Source organism: Ahaetulla prasina, chromosome 5 (assembly GCF_028640845.1).
Source record: "Ahaetulla prasina isolate Xishuangbanna chromosome 5, ASM2864084v1, whole genome shotgun sequence".
NCBI lineage: Eukaryota > Metazoa > Chordata > Lepidosauria > Squamata > Colubridae > Ahaetulla > Ahaetulla prasina.
The window spans coordinates 136,939,496-136,964,730 of NC_080543.1; the positions used below are offsets into that span (position 1 = coordinate 136,939,496).

The 25,235-nt window shown below is 43.1% G+C and overlaps 1 protein-coding gene across 9 annotated transcripts in view; it reads right to left on the reverse strand.

Moving 5' to 3' along the window:
• The window catches only part of ENOX1 (ecto-NOX disulfide-thiol exchanger 1), a 550,463-nt gene that overhangs the window by 246,589 nt on the left and 278,639 nt on the right, over nucleotides 1-25,235 (reverse strand). For all 9 annotated transcript variants that reach the window (XM_058185666.1, XM_058185657.1, XM_058185665.1 and 6 more), the window contains one exon: nucleotides 13,198-13,296. The gene's annotated coding sequence lies outside the window, so the exon portion shown is untranslated. The remainder of the gene's footprint in view (nucleotides 1-13,197; nucleotides 13,297-25,235) is intronic.

Here is a 25,235-nt window from a genome sequence, read left to right on the forward strand (position 1 = left end):
ACGGGGAGAGCTCTGGGCCAGAAAAGCAACCAAGACTTGGACACAACTGAATGGATAATATCATCATCATCATCAATGGTCTGCACTAAATCGGCACTAAATAAGAGTCAACAGAATTCAAGAGGGATTGGAGTTAGACCCTTTGTGGTAACAGAATGATTCCAGTCTGATTACTCTCTTGACTCCACCCTCAGGCTCTGCCTGTCTTTTTCCCACATCGTCTCATGGCCTCATATTTTCAGTGAGGAGGAGCAATTCTTCCTGAGATTCTTCTCTGGCCGGGCAATTTTCTCAGAAGGATAAGGTGGATCCCAAAGGAATGAAACCATAAGCAAGCTTGTAATTTTTACCTCCTATCGATTTTCGAAGATCGTGGAAGAATTTGCTATAAGAGACTGCACCAAGGCTGACAAAAGAAAAACGAAGTATTCTAGAACAATCAGAAGACAGGAGACCCCTGTTCTGTCCCCCTCCGCAGTCTGGGAGACACGAGCAATGACTTAATTAGCCGGCAACTATCAGCTCTGGCAGCAAACTAGCGAGCGTCTCCCAAGTGACTCTGTTATCTCTCTTGATGCTGATGAGTCATCCAGGAAACCAGGAACAAACAGTACTTCAGATCTAATTCTCTCCCTCTAAGCAGTTGATTTGCTCATCATGAAGTGGTATAGCAGCCGTTGCTGCTTTTATATCCTGTGGGGTGTGGCTCCATGACTCAGCACTTCCTAGGCCTGCCCCACCCCAGCTTCTGTTGTTCCCGCCTCTCCTGCCTACGAAACCTAGGGTCCAGCCAGGCCTGATTGCCATCAGCCGGGTCTGAAGGCGTGGCCTGGGGGGGAAAGAGTCAGGGGACAGAGGCCTCATTATCTCCTCCACCTGGCTTGCCTCTGACTCCTGGAGCTGAGCCAGGGAAGCCGGTGCTCCAGAGGTAAATCCTGAAGGCCCTTCCCCCCCTCACTTTCCAAGTCATTTTCTGGCAGGGGGCCCGGCTCGGGGGGGGACGACGCAGACACAACAACCCCATTCCAGGTTGATCAAATAAACACACTCTACGTCCACCATGCAAATGCTCTGGGAAGAAGAGATTCAAAAGTTTTGAAGAGACCCCATCTTAACCAACACATTTGTAAAGGAGAGCTGGAGGGTTACCAACCCTGGACCCCTGATTCACTAATGCAATGCTTAATTCAGTATTTCTCAACCTCAGCAACTTTTAAGATGTGTGTTGACTTCTGCTTTCTAGAATTCCCCAGCTGGTTGCTGAGATGGAGAAACACTGACTTAATTCTTGGAGTTAAAGGAAGCCTGTATGAATTTTGCTATTTTGATCGTACTTGACAGCTGCCAAATATAAAGGGCCTTGCAGGCTGATGGATTTCTGATGTGAGATGTTCTTATTGGCTGTTTTCTTAGGGGGGGGAAGGCGATCCAAATGTCTGATAAACCCTTTGCCATCAATCACGCTAACTCCCTTCAGCTTTCCTGCCTGTATTGTATTTCTTTAGGGATATATATATACTACATACTATATATATTTTCTTTCTGTCTTGGCTGAGAAATAACTCTTAAATAGAAGTGCTTTCTGAATACTTTATATTATCTGATATCCAAATGCTGTAAAAAAAGAAAAAGGAAAAAAAAGAGCCAAATTGGTTTAGTGGTTAAGGAGCCAGGCTAAAAACCAGGCGGTTGGGAATTCTAGTCCTGCGTTAGATACAAAGGTAGCTGAATAACTTTTGAGCCAGTCATTCTCTGTCAGTCCTAGAAAGAAGCAGCCAGTTTGTGAATAACTTTGCCAAGAAAACTGGAGGGACTATTCCAAGCAGCTGCCAGGAGTCAAGATTAATTTGAAAGCACACACACACACACACACACATACAAAAGAAGTCTTAAAACCCTAAATGATAAAGCAGAGAAAATCCCCTTGGAAGGGGAAGTAATTAAGAAAATTCTAGATTGTGCAGAAACGAACAGATTATATTTGATAATGAAAGAAAGAGAGGATACAGAATATTTTAAGATAAGGGGTCAATTTTATCATTGGTTAGAAAAGAGATATAGATAAATAAATCAATAGCTATATAAGAGAATGGTAAGTATTGTATTTTAGGAGAGATGTTGTAATAGATTGAGAGAAAATGAAGATAGGAGGAGTAACAAGAAGAAGTCACTGAAAAAAAACCGAGATGACACATGGAACGATTGATGTATTATGTGTTTGTTTGAGTATAAAATAAAATAAAAAATTTACCAAAAAAAGATGATACAGCATTAGGTGAACTTGAGCAAGAGTGAAATCTTTAGGAAAAAAACTCAAATGTAGAAAATTGAGCTCTAAATGATTTGAGACCTGCTCCCAATTCTTTATTGCATTTGAATTTAAGAAAACGTGGTTGTTCTAAGTCAGTGTTGGGAAACCTTTTCGGTGCGCACTGACTTCCCCAATGCTCACATACTCTGTCCAGATAATCAAATGACAGAGGATGAAGGAGGAAACAAAATCCCCACACCAACAAAGCACATCTTCTGCAGCAATCACCAAACACTTTCCTTCACTCTTTAATTAGAGTGAAGGAAAGAATCTGTTCAACCTTTTCATTTCATGTGATTTATTTGGTGGCTTCCGATTTATAGGGCTGCCCAACTTAACCTTGTGACTTCCCATGATTATATCACCAATAAATCACAAATTGGCAGCTAAGGTAAAACAAAACCGCCCTATGTATCACCGGATGTTTTATAGCATTGTTTGTTTGTTTCAAGATTGGAGAGAGTTATAAACCTTGAAGGAGGGGAGGGAGAATAGGTTGGGATGTCTTTCCATCTAGCTATCTAGATGGACTAGACTCTCCCTATCTCTCTATCTTCCATCCATCCATCCCACTCATCTACACATACAGAGGAATTCTACAGAGGAATTATTGAGTCTGTCACTTGCACCTCTATAACTGTCTGGTTCGGTTCTGCAACCCAACAAGAAAAACACAGACTTCAGAGGATAATTAGAACTGCAGAAAAAATAATTGCTACCAACCTGCCTTCCATTGAGGACCTGTATGCTGCATGAATCAAGAAGAGGGCCGTGAAAATATTTACAGATCCCTCACATCCTGGACATAAACTGTTTCAACTCCTACCCTCAAAACGACGCTATAGAGCACTGCACACCAGAACAACTAGACACAAGAACAGTTTCTTCCCGAAGGCCATCACTCTGCTAAACAAATAATTCCCTCAACACTGTCAAACTATTTACTAAATCTGCACTACTATTAATCTTCTCATCGTTCCCATCACCCATCTCCTTCCAATTATGACTATAACTTTGTTGCTTGTATCCTTACGATTTATACTGATATTGATTGTTTCATGATTGCTTAATTGTAGCCTATGACTATCATTAAGTGTTGTACCTTATGATTCTTGATGAAGGTATCTTTTCTTTTATGTACTCTGAGAGCATATGCACCAAGACAAATTCCTTGTGTGTCCAATTACATTTGGCCAATAAAAAAATTCTATTCTATTCTATTCTATTCTATTCTATTCTATTCTATTCTATTCTATTCTATCTAGGGTGAAATTCAGCAGGTTTTGACAGGTTCTGGAGAACCGATAGCGGAAATTTTGAGTAGCTCGGAGAACTGGTAGATACCACCTCTGGATGGCCCCAGAGTGGGGTGAGAATGGAAATTTTGCAATAGCCTTCCCCCAGGAGTGGGAAGGGAATGGGGATTTTGCAGTACCCTTCCCCTGCCATACCCACCAAGCCACACCCACTAAGCCACACCACGCCCACCAAGCCGTTGTATATCGTAACTTGAATATATTACATATGGCGGCTTATTATTAGAATGTTCTGAATAACAGAGTTGGAAGGGACCTTGGAGGTCTTCTAGTCCAACCCCCTGCCCAAGCAGGAGACCCTATACCATTTCAGACAGATGGCTGTCCAATCTCTTCTTAAAAGCCTTCAGTGATGGAGCCCCACAACTTCTGGAGGCAAGCTGTTCCACTGATTAATTAACAAGAATAACAAAATAATAGATTGATTTAGCTGCATGTCAATCAATCAATCAATCAGAATAGAGCAGGAAGGGACTTTGGAGGTCTTCTAGTGCAACCCCCTGCTCAAGCAGGAGACCCTATACCATTTCAGACAAGTGACTGTCCAGTCTCTTCTTAAAAACCTCCAGTGATGGAGTGCCCACTATTTCTGGAGGCAAGCTGTTCAAATGGTTAATTGTTCTCAATGTCAGGAAATTTCTCCTTAATTCCAGGTTGCTTCTCTCCTGGATTAGTTTCCATCGCTTGTTTCTTCACTTTGCAAAGCAAATTTTTTTTTATTTTCCATAATAATTCCCACAATTTGACCAGTGTACAATACAATCACTTATCCAACAATCGATCCTATATTCAAATTATACTCCATCAGGGCTGCTCGACCGCCACTCCCTCCCTTAATCCTTTCTACTCTTCTCATCCTTCTTCGACTTTCCCCACCATCCTTCTCCTCGCTTTCCTACTTCCCCTCCTCTTTCCCACTTCTCACTACCATCCTTTCTAACCCTCTATCTTCTCCTCCTTCTTCTCCTCCTATCCTTTCTTCTCCCTCCCTTCTTTCCTATCTACCTACCTGCCTACCTACTTTCTTCCTTCTTTACTCCTCTTTCCTTACCCTTTCCCTTCGGGAGTGGTTACCGAGCAGTCCCGACTTTACCCCATTCCAACTTGTTTAATTCTACCATTATTCCTGTACAATGGCAATCAATCACTTTATAATCTTCCCTTCCCCCACATTCCCCCAGACTTCCCAGAACAGAATACAGGATATTGTAACTAACAAACATAATCTAAAATATAACATAAAACATATTCCATTTCACACCATCACACCATCACACTATCAATTCCCTTCTTTCTTAAACTCTAATACATAGCAATTCCTAACTTCACTCAAAAACTAATTGATATTTTTAATCTGATAGCTTGACTCCTCTTTCCTTACCCTTTCCCTTCGGGAGTGGTTACCGAGCAGTCCCGACTTTACCCCATTCCAACTTGTTTAATTCTACCATTATTCCTGTACAATGGCAATCAATCAATTTATAATCTTCCCCTTCCCCCCCCCACATTCCCCCCCCCAGACTTCCCAGAACAGAATACAGGATATTGTAACTAACAAACATAATCTAAAATATAACATAAAACATATTCCATTTCACACCATCACACCATCACACTATCAATTCCCTTCTTTCTTAAACTCTAATACATAGCAATTCCTAACTTCACTCAAAAACTAATTGATATTTTTTAATCTGATAGCTTGACTCCCTCTTCTTTGTATGGAACCCCTCATATATTGGAAGGCTGCTATCATGTTCCCCCCTAGTCCTTCTTTTCTCTAGATTGGCCAAACCCAAATCCCGCAACCATTCTTCGTATGTTTCCTACAGCAACATAACCTGCTCTGTGCTCTAAAGTGAAATCTAGAATTCAGGGGGGGCAGCAATATTCTTTCTGGGTTTTCAAAAATGTTCCCCTTTCTTATCGACTAATGATGGAGGAGGGAACAAACACACACGGTGGTACACAGAGCAATTAGCCACGCTGCAGGCTAGCATTCAAAGCCGTTTGGCTTTTTCTCTTGAGTTTCCTTTATCAGTAATTTGAACAAACAGGGGAGGAAAAAAAACGGGAATGCTGTTTTGTACCAAGTGCCAGTCAAATCCCCAGCAGCTGCACACGCACAACGCAGGATGGAGAGCCTTCGCTTTCTCCCATTGTAACTTAGTGCAGAATTGCACATCACGTATCCGCAGCACAACACTGCGCATCCGACTAGCATGTTGCATTGTGAAGAACATGACCTATTCCAAAGAAAATTTTAAAAGCCAAGGGAAATTTCCTGGCGGAACGAATAGTACGCTATGAACTTGCATTTCCCCTGTTTCACCAGCAACGCAAAGCAACAAAAAAACCCAGAAAGGCAAAGAAAAGGAATGTATGACCAGATGAGATGGAGCAATTCGGGAACCCTCATGTCATGCACCACAGTTCTTCTCGCATGAAAAGGGCCAGAGATGGCATCTATGGGAATAACAATTTATTTACCAGAAAAAAAAAATAGAATAGAATAGAGATGGATTTACAATAGTTATCCAAAAAAGCAACTGTATTTTTTTTTCCATGAAGACATTTCACTCTCTCATACAAGAAGTTTCTTCAGTTCTGACTGAATGGTGGAGGATGGGTTTATGTTCCTTGAAGTCACCTGGTCTTTCTGAGAGTCATTGAGGCCACTTGGAGGTTTATCTGTATCCTCAAGGTCACCTGAGAAGCACAAATGGGTGTGGAACCTTCTTGGAACTTCTGAGAGGACTGCGTTGTAAACAGGGGGGAGGTGGTGTTGTATCCCTCCCACTCTGTTGAAAGAGGGCTGTTCAGTTTTGACATAATGGCCTCTTTGACCCCACTTTCAAACTAGCGGTCCTCTCGGTCCAGAATGTGGACGTTGTCATCTTTAAAAGAGTGGCTTTTGTCTTTTAAATGCAGATGGATTGCTGAATCCGATCCTGGCGGATTTTTTGTTCTCCTATGTTGTGCCACGCGTTCATGAAGTGGCTGTTTTGTTTCTCCAAAGTACAGAACTGCACACGGCTCAATGCATTCTACTGCATATATCACAATGCTCCGTTTGTGCCTGGGTGTTTTATCCTTGGGGTGGACAAGATTCTACCTTAGTGGAGGACAACTGGCTTGAAAGAGGGGTCAAAGAGGCCATTATTATGTCAAAACTAAACTATGTATCTCAACAGAAGGGGAGGAACACAACGCCATCTATCTCTAGTCTACAACACAGTCCTTTCAGTGGTTCCAAGAAGGCTCCACACCCATCTGCACCACTCAGGTGACCCTGAGGACAAAGATAAACCTCCAAGTGGCCTCAACAACCCTCTGAAAGAATGCAAATGACCAGCTGTCTGCAAGGAATATAAATATAAAACTCAATCAAAACTGAAGAAGCTTCCTGGATGAGAAGTGAAACGTCTTCAAGGGAAAACAAAGTTGAATCCATTTGCCTTTTGAAAAAGCACCTTTGGAACAACCATGACCTGGATGACTGAGAATTTCCATAAACATTTGTTGTATTTCCTAGGGTTGCTACATCTGGGCTGGAAATATTTAGATAATCTTTAGATATCCACGAGTACAAGTTTTTTGTATTCTTTTTTTACCCCCTGCCATCTGTCTGAATTTTTGCATCCCAGAAATGACAGCCCCAACATATCTGCAAAGGAAAAAAAGAAAAGAGTCGAACCTTTAGCACAACTGCAAACATAGAAAACCACATAATTTGCAACTCAATGAATTTTACCATAGCTCTGGACCACGCCGGCTGGCCAACACTTCAACAAATTTATTTTATAATGCAAGGAATCCTCAATTGCAAGGAAAAGGAGATGCTAAATAATAAGAATCATTCTCCGAGATAGATCATATTCACTGAGACAGATTCTAACCAGAAGGTATCAAAATTACTATTTCTATTTCGGTATACTTACTATCCCAGATTGGGTGAAACTTAGGTCAAGAGCAGTAACTGGGAGAGGGATCTTGGATCTCCATCAACAGGTTTTCAACTTTATTGTTCACTTCTGTTTAGTCTTTTTTAATGTCTGATTCTTGTGGAACTAGAAGGGGGAGGGAAATGTCATGTTTGGGCCTATTGTCTTGGTCCACCAGCAGGCTGCGGACCTGGCAGCGGAGTCAGACAGTGAGGAAGCTGGGGAGGACAATGGGTCAGTCCTGGAGTCAGGGGAAGGCCCGGAACAGGCTCCGCATCGGAGGCAGAGATGGGGCCAGGGCCATCTGGGAGCAATGCACGGACTCCAGAGCCTCCAGAGGCAGACAGCAGAGAGGTAGAGGAACAGGAGGAGCCTGTTCCTAGTGCGTGCATGAGAAGAGCTGCCAGAAGGCAAAAGCAGCTGAAGCAAAAAGGACAACTCAGGAGTAAGGCCAGAAGATGATTGGCCCCTCCCATAAGGCTTAAAGGAGCAGCAATGAGCCGTTGGGTTCTTTGTGGAAAAGCAACATTGATTCCATTGCTTCTTGTCAGTGACTCTTGAACTTTGTGGAGTTTTTGCCAAGAAAAGCCTTTGGCAGGTTGCCAAAGACAACATAGGTTGGTGATAAGGCCGAAGGACTGTTCATGAAGAATTTGTTTTGGAGTCAGCTGAGAATGAATTAATTCTCTTATTAATAAAATAAGTTTGTTCAGGACTGAATTGTGTTTGATAATCACTACTTGGGTCTCAGTCACTACACCTGTTTAGAGGGTGTTTAACCCCTTTGAAATCTTGAGAAGGCTTAGAGTTTAAGTGTAGTAAACAGGAATCTGTTTCTAGCTTTGAATATTGCTGAATACACTTGCTCATGTCTTAAAATATAGATTTTTGTCAATTTATGAAAATGTTTGGCTCTATCAAGCTTGGAGATCTGCAAAGGGGGCAGAAGACATCATTTGTGTTGTAAATGTTGTACCTTGATGAACGTATCTTTTCTTTTATGTACACTGAGAGCATATGCACCAAGACAAATTCCTTGTGTGTCCAATCACATTTGGCCAATAAAATTCTATTCTATTCTATTCTATATGGACTTCAGTGACAATAATAGGTGATACAAGGCTCAATAATAGTAACTGTGAAGGAGATCTTAGAGTCCTAATGGACAATCACTTAAATGTGAGCCAGCCGTGTGCGACAGCAGCTAAAAAAGCCAATGCAATCCTAAATTGCATTAACAGAGGGATAGAATCAAGATCACGTGAAGTATTAGTACCACTCTATAAAGCCCTTAGTAAGACCATACCTAGAATCCTGTATCCAGTTTTGGTCACCATATAGTGAAAAAGATGTTGAGACTCTGGAAAGAGTGCAGAGAAGAGCAACCAAGATGATTAGGGGACTGGAGGCTAAAACATACGAAGAACAGTTCCTGGAACTGAGTATGTCTAGTTTAATGAAAAGAAGAACTAGAGAAAAGAAGGAAGGGAGACATGATAGCAGTGTTCCAATATCTCAGAGGTTGCCAAAAAGAAGAGGGAGTCAAGCTATTCTTCAAAGCACCTGAAAGTAGGACAAAAAGCAATGGATGAAAACCAATCAAGGAGAGAAGCAACAACTAAGAAGAAATTACCTGACAGTGAGAACAATTATCTCAATAACTACTTGTATACTAAAAGATCCCAAAATCGATGTTACAAACAAAGGTTTGGTCATGAAACCAAGCCAGACATTCCAGAAAATGAAATTAAGTACTTCCTCAAAAATATTTCCAACAACAAAGCTTCAAGTATTGTTTTACAAGGTAGATGGATGTTTATTTAAACAAATTACAAGCGAATTTGTAAAAGGCTACACATTGGTAGAACAATAGCCGTATTTCCATCATACCTCGCTTAGTTGTCATTGCGGCTACGCAGAATTTGGACACCGAACAGACAGAATGAAAGAGACCAGGAGATAAGAAAAGGTAGATTAAAACATGAATAAAGCCATTGTTTTCCAAAGAGCTGCTGAAAGATTTCTTAGCGGCTCTTGTAAAGGCAGAAAGTAGGGTTAACAGCCCACAGCAAAGCTTCAGGCATTCGTGAAATACCAGCAAACGTGTTTAAGTTTTACAGGATAATGCAGTTCAAGGACCACGCATGGTTTGCAGGTAGATATGAAAAGAAAAAAAGAACAGTGGCTGAAGCGACTGGAAAAATTAGTTGCAAAAGTTGGAACTTAAAGCAAGATGGGGAAGAAAATTGACACGCTTGAGCTGTGGTGACCCAACAGGCAAGTCCTGGAGGGCATACCACACCAGGTGTGTCAAAGGAAGGCAAAATGAGGAAACTCTCTCATTCATTTTGGCCATGTTATGTGGGGGAATAGCAATAGCAGGAGCACTTAAACTTATCTACTGCTTCACAGTGCCTTACAGCCCTCTCTAAGCAGTTTACAGAGTCGGTCTCTTGCCCCCAACTATCTGGGTCCTTGTTTGACCAACTTCGGAAGGATGGAAGGCTGAGCCAACCTTGAGCTTGTCAGAATCGAACTCCTGGCAGGTGGGCAGAGGCAGCCTGCAATGTTGCATTCTAACCATGGAACCAACATGTAGCATACTTTTTGCGGTACAAGATACATCTTTCCTCCCCCTAAAAGTGGATGAAAATTGTGGGGCATCTTATGCATTGAATGTTGTGGCGCCTGGAACCAGCTGATCCCCACCAGCCAAAAATGGGATGCATGGAGGCCAAAAACAGGGTGTATGGAGACCAAAAACATCATGCACAGAGGCTGAAAACGTGACGCACGGAGGAGGCGATCAACGGCAATGTGCTGTGGCAATCCCAGCAGCCTGGAATGGGTCTAAAACAGAGTGTGCGGAGGCCAAAAACATGACATGCGGAAGCCAAAAATGCAACACGCTGGGGCCAAAAATGTGACGGGCAGAGGCCAAAAACGCAACACGTGCAGGTAGAGATGGGCTGTGGCGATCCCTGCAACCTGCAACAGCTGATTGGTGGTATTCCAGGAGGCTGATCCAACGCCAATCAGCTGTTCATGCTAAACCAGGCTGCGATAACATGCTGAAACTGACCAGGCTGTTTACTATTTGCTACAAGATGCTAGCCAGATGAATGCTGATGGATGCTGGCAGGCAGAGGCAGAATTTTTTTTTTTTTTCCTCCCCAAAAGCTAATATTCATCTTATATTCCGGAGCGTCATATGCCCCGAAAAATATGGGTAATTCACTGGAGAAAGCAATTGGGAAGAATTAGTGGTAAAAGGAAATCAGATGGCCAAAGAACATGGCGGATGGACGACATCAAAGCTGCCACCAACCAGACTCTCAAAAAAACCCTCTAAGATGAAGCACAAGATCACAAGATATAGAGAGACCTGGCCCATAAAGTCACCAAGAGTCAGACATGACTGAACGGATAACTACTTCTTCTTCTTCATCTTCCTCCAAAAAACAGGTTTAGTTCAACTTCCAGTGAAAGTTGAAGGAGGAGTCGAAGTAATAATACTCAAACTTTGTTTTCCTAGGTTCGAAAATTCACAGAGATAGCAACTACAATCACGAAAGAAGAGTCACCTGAGAAAGACCCCGACTATTCAAGTTGGTTGGTTTATTTGGGTCAGAAGCATCACAATTAAAATACAAAACATACATACACATACAAAACATTTGACAGACCTATTCTTGAATACAGCTCATCCTTCTGGAACCCATACCACATCTCTGACATAAATACAATAGAACGCGTCCAGAAATATTTTACTAGAAGAGTTCTTCACTCCTCCGAAAACAACCAAATACCTTATACCAACAGACTTGAAATCCTGGGATTAGAAAACTTACAACTCCGTCGACTTTGACATGATCTGCGTTTAACACACAAAATCATCTATTGCAATATCCTTCCTATAAAAGACTACTTCAGCTTCAGTCGCAATAATACAAGAGCAAAAAATAGATTCAAGCTAAATGTCAACCGCTTCAAACTTGATTGCAGATAATATGACTTCTGCAACAGAGTTGTTAATGCTTGGAACTCATTACCTGACTCCATAGTCTCTATTCAAAATCCCAAAATCTTCAACCAAAAACTGTCTACTATTGACCTCACCCCATTCCTAAGAGGACTATAAGGGGCGTGCATAAGAGCACAAATGTGCCTACCGTTCCTGTCCTATTGTTCTCTTCATTATATCAAATTAAGATAGTTATTGCATATTTTTTTACTTTATATATATATATATATATATATATTTCTTCAAGATATGTTGTTTTATCTATGACAATTGTTTGTGTATACTGTTGTGACAAAAAGAAATAATAAAAAAATAAGGCCTACTATGGGAGATAAGATTTAAAATATAAAATTCAAAATTAAAATATGTACAAATTAAACATAATTTGCCCAGAAATCAGCAACGTTAATTGCATTCCATCCAGCAGTGGTATTTACTTACTTTCCTTACCGGGTCGCAAATGTGAGTACGCGCACATACGCCCAGCCTTTTGCACATGTGATTTGCTGCAGTGTGTGCCTTTCATGCATGCGCCCGGCCTCAAAAATGTTCCTAAATAGCATGACTTGGAGCTGGGGCAGGTGGGCTGGCCCACCCACGATTTCCACTACGAACCGCCTCTGATTCCATTACGTTGCCATAAAGTCCTCAAGGGTATACTGATCTGGGCACAAAGAACAGCTATACATAGATGTTTTTGTGTGCGATTCATCACAATCGCACAGGTCAGAAGCTACTGGATAGCCCCATTTGTTCAGCGTGTCTCTAGATCTTCTTGTTCTGTTTATATGCAGAGATAACATACCGACCGCAATGCTATGTCTCTTCAAGGGTATATTGACGACTCAGATGTCACAAATAGCTGTGAAAGTTGGACTTTCAAAAAAAGTTTGACTACCTCTGAATTTGTAGTGATGGCTACAACTGTTGGAATATTTTGGGCTGCCTGAAGACATCATGACCCAGTCCCCAATGAAATAAATCTTTTCAGATTGCTCACTGGAAGGATTAATAATTAAGGTAAATCTTACATATTTACATACAATAGTTACATAAAAGGTGAAGGGAAAAATTAAAGGCAATTTAAGAAAAGTTGAAAGAACGGGTCCAGATGCCATTACTGATATTCTGAGCAGGAACGTGAGAATTCAGAAAAGTGGTTATAATATCTAGTCCTGGACAAAAGATCCCCATCAAATGGCTGAAGCAGGGGGTTGGACTAGATGACCTCCAAGGTCCTTTCTAGCTCTATGCTGATTGATTCGAGGTCATGAAGATTTAGAAGTGACCAAATGACTGAATAACAACCACAGTTCTGAATCATCTACATATTGTAAAGATAGCAAAAAAATAATAATAAAATGGATAAACTACCCAACTATTTATGTATCGCGTTGTTGGTATATTTTATTGTGAAGCTGCAAAATCTCTTTCTGCCCTCAAAACTATTTTTAGTCCAGAATGTATTCTACATTAACATACCCCTTCCTCATTAAGCAGGGATATTCTCCTGGTACACAAAAGTACACCGTGTATTCAGTTTGAAAAGCACACATGGCCCTTAAAAGGTTCCTGTCAAGATAAAATTGTAAAATATTTTACCTTCTCTCCTATTTTCTGTTTTTCATGGGATTCCAACGAAGCAGGTACATTTAATGAGCAAGGGCTGCGTTATTGTGGTTTTCTGTTTCCTTGCAGCTCCTGTATTGTAAAAGAAAGAAAAGGTTATGGAATTACAGATATTGTCCACACAATGAGCTATATACAACAAGGAACCTTATGTTGTGCTCATACCCAAGTAGGTAGTAGAAAACTCAGTCAGTTTAAAAACAAACAAACTTTTTTGTTTGTTACAACAGCTGAGAATTAACTCATTCTCAGCATAGTCCAAACTAAATCAAAGCAAATTCCTCCCAACACAATTCCTCAGTCTTTTCACCAACCTTGGTCTTAATTAGGCAAACTGCCAAAGGCCTTTCTTGGCAAAAGGTCAAAAGTAGAAGACGCCGATAAGAAACAAATGCAGCAAGACAAAGCTATCAACATTGTTTTCCGGCAAAGAGCCCAAATGCCGTTGCTGGTCTTTTAAGCCTTATGGGAGGAGCCAATCATCTCTTGGTCCTACTCCCGAGTCGTCCTCTTTGCTTGAGCTGCTCTTGCCTTCTGGCAGCTCTTCTCATGCGTGCATTAGGAACAGGCTCCTCCTGTTCCTCTGCCTCACTACTCTCAGGCTCTGGAGGCTCCAGAGTCCGCACATCACTCCCCGATGGCCCTGGCCCTACCTCTACCTCCGATGCAGAGCCTTCATCCGGGCCTTCCCTGGCCTCCAGGACTGGCCCATGATCTTCCTCAGCCTCATCGCTGTATGACCCCATTGCCAGCTCCACAGGCTGCTGGTGGACCACAACATCTTATTTCCCATTGAATTAAAAACGGAGAAACCATATCAGGATATTTACTAAACTCCAAAATAAAAGACCATCAGCTCTCTAGGATTGGAAACTTTATCACATTAGATGTGTCGGATGGAACGCTTGAAACTATTTTCCAAAGCACCCGAAGGCCAGATAAGGAATCATGGGCGATAACTGATCAAGGAGAGATTCAACCTAGAAATAAGGAGGAATTTTCTGACAGTGAAAACAATCCACCCATGGAACAGAAGTTGCCTTCAGAAGTTGTGGGAGGTTCATCACAGAAAGCTTTCGAGAAGAGACTGGACTGTCACCCATCTGTCAGAAATGATGTAGGGTCTCCTGCTAGGGGGTTGGACTAGATGACCTACAAGGTCCCTTCCAACTCTCTTAATCTGTTACACAGAGATCCAATAGTGCCTTTGTGGTCCTTCAAGGAGAACGTAGCATACCAGAAAGACCAATCAATGCTCCCTATATTTGTTGTGAGTTTTTTAATAGATTAAAACGTTGTATAACAAGGTAATCTTTTCCGAGATGGAATTCACAAGACATCTCTTTCAATTATTTCCTTCGAGGTGGACAGAGGAGATCATCAGGCATCTGACAGCAGCCCAGATTAATGTGTGCATCGACTTTTTTTTACCGCTGCAAAGGAAGGGCTCCGAAGTTTTGCATAAATGCTTCTAGGAGATGCTTTTCTTTTTTAAAAAAAGCTGCTTGTCAAAAACTTTTAATCTTCTCACTGCTATTTAAAAGTGTGTCAAAGCAAACAGCAAACCATTTTTTAAAAAAATAACAGATATTGTATACACTATTTCCCCAAAACTAAGACCTATTTTAGGACACTCACAGGAACTGAATTGGAAGAAGAGCAAATAAAGGAAACAATGATAGCTTGGGCAAAAAAAATTGGATATTCAATTGAATTAGACAAATGGCAGCAATTATGGGAGAGGAATTATAAGTTAACAATGTCCAAGGCATATAAAGAGAATCAATATAAAATGTATTATAGATGGCATATGCCACCTGAAAAATTGGCTAAAATGTTTAATGATAAATCAGCTAAATATTGGAAATGCCAAAAGATTCCTGGATCTATGTGGTGGACATGCCCAGAAGCGAGGAACTATTGGGTTAAAATTAAAACATGGTTAGAAGAAATTCTTGAACAACATATAGAGTTAAAACCTGAGGTGTTCCTACTGGGTATCTTACCAGAGAAAATTAGCAAAGAAAAGATATATTTGATTATACATGTAATAACTGCAGGAAGGATAGTATTTGTGCAAAGATGGAAAGCAGAAAAAGTCCCTTCAGAAGAGGAAATAATTAAGAAAATATTAGCTTGTGCAGAAATGAATAGATTGACTTTGATAATTAAAGAGAGAGAGGAGTCGGAATATTATAAGGTATGGAGACAATTTTATAATTAGAGAAGAGAAGAATTAATTTATAATTAGAGAAGAGATATAGATAAATGTTTGAATAGTGAATAAGAAAATGATATAATAAATGTATGATAGGAGAAGTAAGAAGAGGAAGACACAGAAGAAAGACCTAGGTGATACACTGAATGATTATGTATTGTTTTTTTTAATTTTATTTACATTTATATCCCGCCCTTCTCCGAAGACTCAGGGCAGCTTACACTATGTTAGCAATAGTCTTCATCCATTTGTATATTATATACAAAGTCAACTTATTGCCCCCCCAACAATCTGGGTCCTCATTTTACCTACCTTATAAAGGATGGAAGGCTGAGTCAACCTTGGGCCTGGTGGGGCTTGAACCTGCAGTAATTGCAAGCAGCTGTGTTAATAACAGACTGTCTTGGCAGTCTGAGCCACCAGATGGCCCTATTGTATGTTTGTTTGTCTATAAAATTATATTCACATGACCGAGTGACCACGCCCACTTGGTCATGTACCTAAGTGGGTGTGGCCAACTACATCTCACTCACGTCAAGGGGTCCCTCGCCAGCCTCTACTCCCCCCTCCCCTCCCCCCCACTCCTCGCCTGCCCACCCGGGCTCCTTAGGGCCCCAACAGGAAGCAGTTGTTGGAGTTAAGCAGCCACCACAAGAAACAGTTGGCAAAACAGCTAGCTGAGTTCAGTGGGCCTCCCATACATGGAAAAAAAAGAAGGCAATCCTGAAAATAAGCCCTAGGGCTTATTTTGGGGCCCAAAAGAAAATAACACCATCTTATTTTTGCAGAAACACAAGAAATACTGTGTTGAAAACAACACAGTCTGTTGTTTTCACAGCAATCTATCTTCTGTGAAGTGGAAATAATCACCATAAATAATAATAATAATTTTAAAAAACCTATGTGAGGTGATTTACCTGCGGATCAAAACCGAGCAAGAGTCCCTGCAGAGAAATAATTCCTACATTGCTAATCTTGAAACAGTAAGTTAAAAATATCTGAACTTTACAAGATTTGGTGGAAACGCCCATGGCAACGCTGAGAAGGTGAAGAGAAACCTAAAAGTGGCCTTTTAGGTGTACAGGTACTCCTCGACTTACAACCGTTCATATAGCGACAGTTCAAAGTTACAACGGCACTCAAAAAAATGACTTACGACTGTGTTACAACTGTACTTACGACCATTGCAATATCCCCGCGATCATGTGATCAGAATTCAGAGGCTTGGCAACTGGCATGTACTTATGACGGTTGCAGGGTCACGTGATTCCCCCTTTTGCAACCTTCTGACAAGCAAAGTCAACAAGAAAGCCAGATTCACTTAACAACCATGTCACTAAGTGAACAATTGCAGTGATTCACGTAACAAGTGTGATAAGAAAGGTTGTAAAACACACTTAACAAATGCCTTACTTAGCAACAGGAATGTTGGGCTCAATTGCGGTTGCAAGTTGAGGATTACCTGTAATTGGACTCTGTCTCCTATCAGCCTCAGCCAGCATGTTCAAGCCACTGGGTTTTGTAGTTCTGACGGGTCACCGATGCCCTAAGCTTAAATTTAAGATCCTTTATATTATATATCGCGAAAGGACGTTTATATTAACATTTCCCAAAAGAACAGAAACTAATTTAAAACAATACGGCAGAGTTAAGTAAAGTGTGAATAATCTTTCATTTCTACGGTTATTAATGTCAAGGATTTTTCCCCCCCGAACCGCCGTGAAATTCAACATATTGTCTTGAATGAGAGATGCCCCTGTAAAGACTGAGAGAATGTGCTACGAGGCGATTCTCATTATTACCATTTTCCCCACCTCCGGGTATGTTTACAACAGTGGCTGCAGGATGCGGGGTTGTGGGGAAGTGTGTTTGTGTTATTATACACAGGCGCTGTGGGGGCATGGGTTGGCTCGCTAACCAATTTATTTGGATGAACGAGCACACACAGACAGTGTTGGTTTTGTCTGTTCTTTGGCTTGGTCCCACAAAAAGGCAAAAATCAGAATGCTTAGAGATAGAGAGATAGAGATAGCAATAGAGAGGAGGGGTAGATAGAGAGAGGGAGAAAGAGAGAGAGACAGAGGGAGGGGGAGAGAGAGGGAGAGGGAGAGGGAGGGAAGAGGGAGAGAGGTAGAGAGAGAGAGAGAGGAGAGAGAGAGAGAGAGAGATGGGTAGATAGGGGAGAGAGAAGGAGGGAGAGAGAGGAGAGGGAGAGGGAGGGAGAGAGGAGAGAATTAGAGAGAAAGAGAGGAGGAGGGAGAGAGAGAGAGAGAGGAAGAGAGAGGAGGAGGAGAGAGAGAGAGACAGAGGGAGGGAGAGATGGGGAGGGGAGAGAGAGGAGGGAGAGGAGGAGAGAGGAGGAGAGAGAGAGAGGAGGGAGAGGGAGAGAGAGAGAGAGGAGGAGAGAGAGGAGGAGGGAGAGAGAGAGAGAGGAGGGAGAGATGGGGAGGGGAGAGGGAGAGGGGAGAGGAGAGAGAGGAGGGAGAGAGAGAGGAGGGAGGGAGAGAGAGAGAAGGAGGGAGAGAGAGGAGAGAGAGACAGAGGAGGAGGGGAGAGATGGGGAGGGGAGAGAGAGAGGAGGGAGAGGGAGGGGAGAGGGAGAGAGAGAGAGGAGGAGGGAGAGAGGAGAGGAGGGAGAGAGGGAGAGAGAGGAGAGAGAGAGAGGAGGAGGGAGAGAGAGAGAGAGAGGGAGAGATGGGGAGAGAGAGGAGAGGGGAGAGAGAGAGAGGAGAGGAGAGAGAGGAGAGGGAGAGAGGAGAGGAGAGAGAGAGAGAAGGAGGGAGAGAGAGAGACAGAGGGAGGGAGAGAGGAGGGAGAGGAGAGGGGAGAGAGAGAGGAGGGAGAGAGAGAGGAGGGAGAGGAGAGAGAGAGAGAGAGATAGAGATAGCAATAGAGAGGAGGGTAGATAGAGAGAGAGAGAAGAGAGAGAGACAGAGGGAGGGAGAGAGAGGAGAGGGAGGGGAGAGAGGGGAGAGAGAGGTAGAGAGAGAGAGGAGAGAGGAGAGAGAGAGAGAGAGATGGGTAGATAGGGGAGAGAGAAGGAGGAGAGAGAGAGGGAGAGGGAGAGGAGGGAAGAGGGGAGAGAGAATTAGAGAGAGAGAGGAGGAGGAGAGGGGAGAGAGAGAGAAGGAGGGAGAGAGAGGAGGGAGGAGAGAGAGACAGAGGGAGGGGAGAGATGGGGAGGGGAGAGGGAGAGGGGAGGAGAGAGAGGAGGAGAGAGAGAGGGAGGGAGGGAGAGGGGGAGAGAGAGAGAGAAGGAGGGAGAGAGAGGAGGGAGGGAGAGAGAGACAGAGGGAGGGGGAGAGATGGGGAGGGGGAGAGGGAGAGGAGGGGAGAGGAGAGAGAGGAGAGAGAGAGAGAGGGAGGGGAGAGGGAGAGAGAGAGAAGGAGGAGAGAGAGAGGAGGGAGAGAGAGAGAGAGAGGGAGGGGAGAGGGGAGAGAGAGGGAGAGGAGAGGAGGAGGGAGAGAGAGAGGGAGGGAGGGGAGAGAGGGAGAGGAGGAAGAGGAGAGAGAGAGAGAGAGAGAGAGGAGGGAGAGGGGGAGAGAGAGAGGAGGAGGGAGAGAGAGAGAGGAGAGAGAGAGGAGGAGGGAGAGAGAGAGAATTAGAGAGAGAGAGGAGGAGAGGGGAGAGAGAGAAGGAGGGAGAGAGAGAGGAGGGAGAGAGGGAGGGGAGAGAGGGAGAGAGGGAGAGAGAGAGAGAGAGGAGGAGAGAGAGAGAGGGAGGGGAGAGAGAGAGAGAGAGAGAGAGAGAGAGAGAGAGAGGAGGGAGAGAGAGAGAAGAGAGGGAGAGAGGGAGAGAGAGAGGGGAGAGAGAGAGACAGAGAGAGGGGAGAGAAGAGAAATAAGAGAGGAGGGAGAGAGATACAAATAGAGAAAGAGGGGAGGAGAGGGAGAGGGAGACAGAGAGGGAGAGAGAAAGAGAGGGAGAGAGAGAGAAATAGAGAGAGTGGGGGAGAGAGAGAGAGATAAAATAGAGAGAGAGAAAGAGAGAGAGAGATGATAGGTAGGCGAAATTCAACTGCAATTGGGCCCCAAATTTCTGTTGCTAAGCGAGACAGTTGTTGTGAGTTTTGCCCCATTTTACGACCTTTCTTGCCACAGTTGTTAAGTGAACCGCTGCCATTCTTCGCTTAGTCACACGGTTGTTAAGTGAATCAGGCTTCCCCCTTGACTTTGCTCATCAGACGGTCGCCAAAGGGGATCACGTGACCCCGGGACACTGCCACTGTCATAAGTACATGCCAGTTGCCAAGCATTCTGAATTTGGATCACGTGGCATGGGGGATGTCGTAAAGTCATAGGTGTGAAAAATGGCCATAAGTCCCCTTTTTCAGTGCCGTTGTAACTTGGAACGGTCACTAAACAAACAGTTGTAAGCCAAGAACTACCTGTATCTACTGTATACGCTTATTTCCAACAGCAGCCTCGGGAAACCTAGACAAGAAAATTAAACCTCGGTTCATTTCCTCTGCCTCCATGTATTTTCCATCCTTTATTATGCACTTTTCAGCCAGTTAGCTGTCTAAGCAGCTCACGGTATGAAAAATCAATCAAACGCCAACCCTACAATGAGCCATTATCAAAGCAGCAGCAAACAGGATAAAACTGCCTATGATGGAGAGAAGCTTTACATACAACGGAGGGCGGGGAATCAAGGGGTCTGGTTTTTCTCCAGTTAGAAGAAGGGAAAACCCATCTGTCAGAGATGGTCTATAGGGTCTCCTGCTTGAGCAGACTAGATTTTATTATTATTATTATTATTTGAATTTATATCCCGCCCTTCTCCGAAGACTCAGGGCGGCTTACACTATGTTAAGCAATAGTCTTCATCCATTTGTATATTATATACAAAGTCAACTTTTATTGCCCCCAACAATCTGGGTCCTCATTTTACCTACCTTATAAAGGATGGAAGGCTGAGTCAACCTTGGGCCTGGTGGGACTTGAACCTGCAGTAATTGCAAGCAGCTGTGTTAATAACAGACAGACTTAGTCTGCTGAGCCACCAGAGGCCCTTCCAACTCATTTTATTTTATTTTATTTCTCAATACCTGGATTGCCAGCATCACTCGTGGAGAAAGGAGGATGATAGATCTGGGATCAATGGATCACCGCGGCCATCAAAGCCCTTAGCGTCTCTAATTCTTTGATTTTGATTTTTTTCTAAGCAAAGACTTACATCTGTCTCTGTTAAATTTCATCCTGCCGCTCCAAATCACTTCTCATTTCAATTTGATCAACGTTCGCACTATCGTGTCATCCAAGTCCTTAACTATGGAGCCGTTGAACAATATTGAAATATTAAACTACTGAGATCCCAAATCCACATAATTCAGCTAATGAGGAATCATCGATCGATTGATTGAAATTTCTACAGTAGGGATCTTGGAGTCTTAGTGGACAACCAATTAAACATGAGCCAACAGTGTGTGGCGGCAGCCAGAAAAGCCAACCCAATCCTAAATTGCATTAACAGAGGGATACAATCAAGATCAAGGGAGGTAAAGCCTTAGTAAGGCCACACCTAGAGTACTGCATCCAGTTTTGGTCACCACACTATAAAAAAAGATGTTGAGACTCTGGAAAGAGTGCAGAGAACAGCAACCGGGATGATGAAGGGACTGGAGGATAAAACATAACGATGACCATTGCAGGAACTGGGCCTGGCTAGTCTAGGGAAGAGAAGGACCAGGGGAGACAGGATAGCAATCTTCCAATATCTTCAGGGGCTGCCACAGAGAGGAATTGGGGGTCAAGCTATTCTCCAAGGCACCTGAAGGCCAAACAAGGAAGAATGGATGGAAACTGATCAAGGAGAGATTCAACCTGGAAATAAGGAGACATTTCCCAACTGTGAGAACAATCAACCCATGGGACAGAAGTTGCCTTCGGAAGTTGTGGGAGCTTCATCCCTGGAGACTTTCAAGAAGAGACTGGACTGCCATCTGTCAGAAATTGCATAGGGCAGTGTTGGCTAACCTTTTTCTTGTTGTATGCTGAATGCCTGCAAGGACGCGCGCAATAGCACACATGCATCCGGCACCCATAATGCAATGCGCCCCCCTGTGCATGAATGCATGATTCCCATGCTCCCCCTCCCTGCGCATGTGCATGCTCTCTCCACAGTCTCCCCCCGCACATGCGCACGCAACCCCCCCCTCATTTTTGGCCTAACAGGCCTCCTTGCAGCCTCCTGGGCCCAAAAAAAGGCTGTGGGGGGCACATCACACACCCCGTACTCTTCCCTTGCCACCCGCGCATGCGCACAACCCCCGTTCTCTAGACAAAATGGGCAATGTAACTCACAAACACACACATACACACACACAACTCTCAGGAAAAGCTTCATCCATCCTAGTGTTGAGTCTGCGCCCCCCCGAGCCGGGCCTCCTGCCAGAAAGTGGCTCGGAAAGTGAGAGGGAAGGGCCGTCAGGTCTTACCTCGGGAGCACCAGCTTCCCTGGCTCAGCTCCAGGAGCCAGAAGCAGGCCAGGTGGAAGAAATAATGAGGCCTCTGTCCCCTGACTCTTTCCCTCCCCCCAGACCACGCCTTCAGACCTGGCTAATGGCAGTCAGGCTTGGTTGGACCCTAGGTTTCATAGGCAGGAGAGGCGGAAACAACAGAAGCAGGTGTGGGGCAGGCCTAGGAAGTGCTGAGTCATGGAGCCACACCCCACAGGATATAAAGGCAGCGAGAGCTGCTGTGCCTCTTCATAGCAGGCAAATCAACTGATTAATTAAGAGCTGAAGTTTGTTCCTGGGTAACTCATCGGCATTGAGGGAGATAACAGAGACACTTGGCAGACGCTCGCTATTCTGCTGCCAGAGCTGATAGTGCCAGCTAATTAAGCCATCACTCGGACGGAGGCGAAGGGGGGACAGAACACCTAGTCAAAAGCCTGGGGGAAAGGCCAGACCTTCAAGGCCTCCAAAATGTTAGATGAGAACATTATGAGAACATTTGTCAATCCAGCTATATGTCTGCTTAATTACTGTCAGGCCCACCAAGTAGACCTGAACAAAAATCAATTCCACAGGAAGAGTAACTCTTCTTTTATTGAGAGTAGCTATAATAATAGAAACCGGAACATCTGGTGTGTTGTATACATCCTCTAATTTATATCAACGTGAACTAGCAGGACATCTCCTGATTTGTGTTTTTGACCTCCTCACTGCCTCCGCCTAGGTCATTTCCCTTATTCTCTACAATAATCAAAGTATCAAGCCCACATTGAAATAAAGACCTCATCAAATCTTTCCTTTTTGCTTTAACAGATGTGTGGAAAGCAAGGAAACGTACAGATGACTGGACAAAGAATGGCCTCTGGTGGCTCAGGCTGGTAAGACAGTCTGTTATGAACAGCAGCTGCTTGCAATTACTGCAGGTTCAAGTCCCACCAGGCCCAAGGTTGACTCAGCCTTCCATCCTTTATAAGGTAGGTAAAATGGGGACCCAGATTGTTGGGGGAGCAATGAGTTGACTTTGTATATAATATACAAATGGATGAAGACTATTGCTTGACATAGTGCAAGCCGCCCTGAGTCTTCGGAGAAGGGCAGGATATAAATGCAAATAATAAAAAAAGAAAGAAAGAAAGAAATTCATGCACACCTCTTAACGGCCATTAAAGTCCATCTAATTTCCAGTTAAATTTGTACCCTATGACTATCATTAAGTGTTGTACCTTATGATTCTTGATGAAGGTATCTTGTCTTTTTATGTACACTGAGAGCATATGCACCAAGACAAATTCCTTGTGTGTCCAATCACACTTGGCCAATAAAAAATTCTATTCTATTCTATTCTATTCTATTCTATTCTATTCTATTCTATTCCAATCCATTTCATTCCATTCTATGGAAAATTCTCCCAAATTTTGTCTCTTGTTTGAAGGAATGCATGAAACAAACTTTCGGCAAAGAGAAAGATAAGAAAGAAAGGTCTAAAGAAAAGAAAAATTAGTGGTATTCCAATATCTCAGGGGCTGCCACAAAGAAGAGGGAGTCAAATTATTCTCCAAAGCACCTGAAGGCAGGACAAGAAACAATGGATGGAAACCAATCAAGGAGAGAAACAACCTGGATTTTTTTTTTATTTGAATTTATATCCCGCCCTTCTCTGAAGACTCAGGGCGGCTTACATTGTGCAATAGTAATAGTAGCAATAGTAATAAGTAATAGTAATAAGGCAATAGTCTCATCCATTTGTATATTATATACAAAGTCAACTTATATTGCCCCCCAACAATCTGGGTCCTCATTTTACCTACCTTATAAAGGGTGGAAGGCTGAGTCAACCTTGGGCCTGGTGGGACTCAAGCCTGCAGTAATTGTAATTGCAGGCAGCTGTGTGTTAATAACAGGCTGCATTAGCCTGTTGAGCCACATCAATTAAGGAGAAACTTCCTAACAGTGAGGATAATCAACCAGTGGAACAGAAGTTGCCTTCAGAAATCGTGGGAACTCCATCACTGGATGTCTTTAAGAAGAGACTAGACCCCACAGAAACTTACAGAACTTACAAGAAGAAGGGATAGAACTAGAATGGTGGGCATATCTTCAGATCCAATCCCGATACGTGAGAGATAAAAATAAATGGGGCATAAAGACCGAACCTATAGAATTGGACGAAATCCTACAAGAGGCAGATGTGCAGATGATTAGGAAATTATATATATATTTATTGGATTGTGACATGATAGAAGAGCAAGTGAAAGAGACCATGCTCACCTGGAGTAAGAATTTTGGGTATGGCATAGATCTAGACAGCTGGCAAAAACTATGGGAGAGGAACAGAAAGCTTACTCTAGCCACGGCATACAAAGAAAATCAATACAAGATGTTTTATAGGCGGCATCTCCCACCCACAAGACTGGCCAAGATGTGCAAAAACTGCTCACTGAAATGTTGGAAATGTAAAGCAAAACGAGGCAATTATTATCATATGTGGTGGGGGTGCCCGAAAGCCAAGGACTTTTGGCTCCAAATAAAACAATGGCTAGAAGAGACGTCTGGTTTGACGATAGATATGATGCCAGAACTCTTCCTTCTGGGTATAGTAAGGGATCATTACAAAAGGAAGAACTATATCTTATGGTACACATATTAATGGCAGCGAGCAGGGAGGAAGAAATAATCAACAAAATATTGACCTGTGCAGAAATGGACAGGTTAACAATGGAGCTCAAAGATAAAGATGAATCGGAATTCTATGTAACCTGGAATACATTTTATAAACGGCTAGAGAAAAGGAGGAATGTAGGGATAGAGAATTAGAAACAAAGTGAAGAAAAGGGAAGAAAAAAAATAATATAAGAAAGATTAGATGGAGTAAACAGGATTTGAATAGATACAAAGGGAATCTGTATGTACAGTAACTGTAGAGTGATTGAATGTACAAAAAGTATATCTGGAATATGCAAGACGTTATAGTGTAATCTACACGAAAGAAAACATGTTAGAAAAGTCTGTATCAGAAGTCTTCAGGAGCACCGGAGCACTGGAAAACGGCCTGAAAAATGGCCAAAAAACAGGCCATTTTCTGGATCTTTTTGGGGGTGTTTTTCAGGCCAAAAACATCCTGAAAACGGCCCAAAAAACAGCCTGGCTTGAAAACGAGCCAATAAATGGCCCAATACGGGCCTCTGGTGACTCAACAGACTAATGCAGTCTGTTATTAACAGCAGCTGCTTGCAATTACTGCAGGTTCAAGTCCCACCAGGCCCAAGGTTGACTCAGCCTTCCATCCTTTATAAGGTAGGTAAAATGAGGACCCAGATTGTTGGGGGGCAATA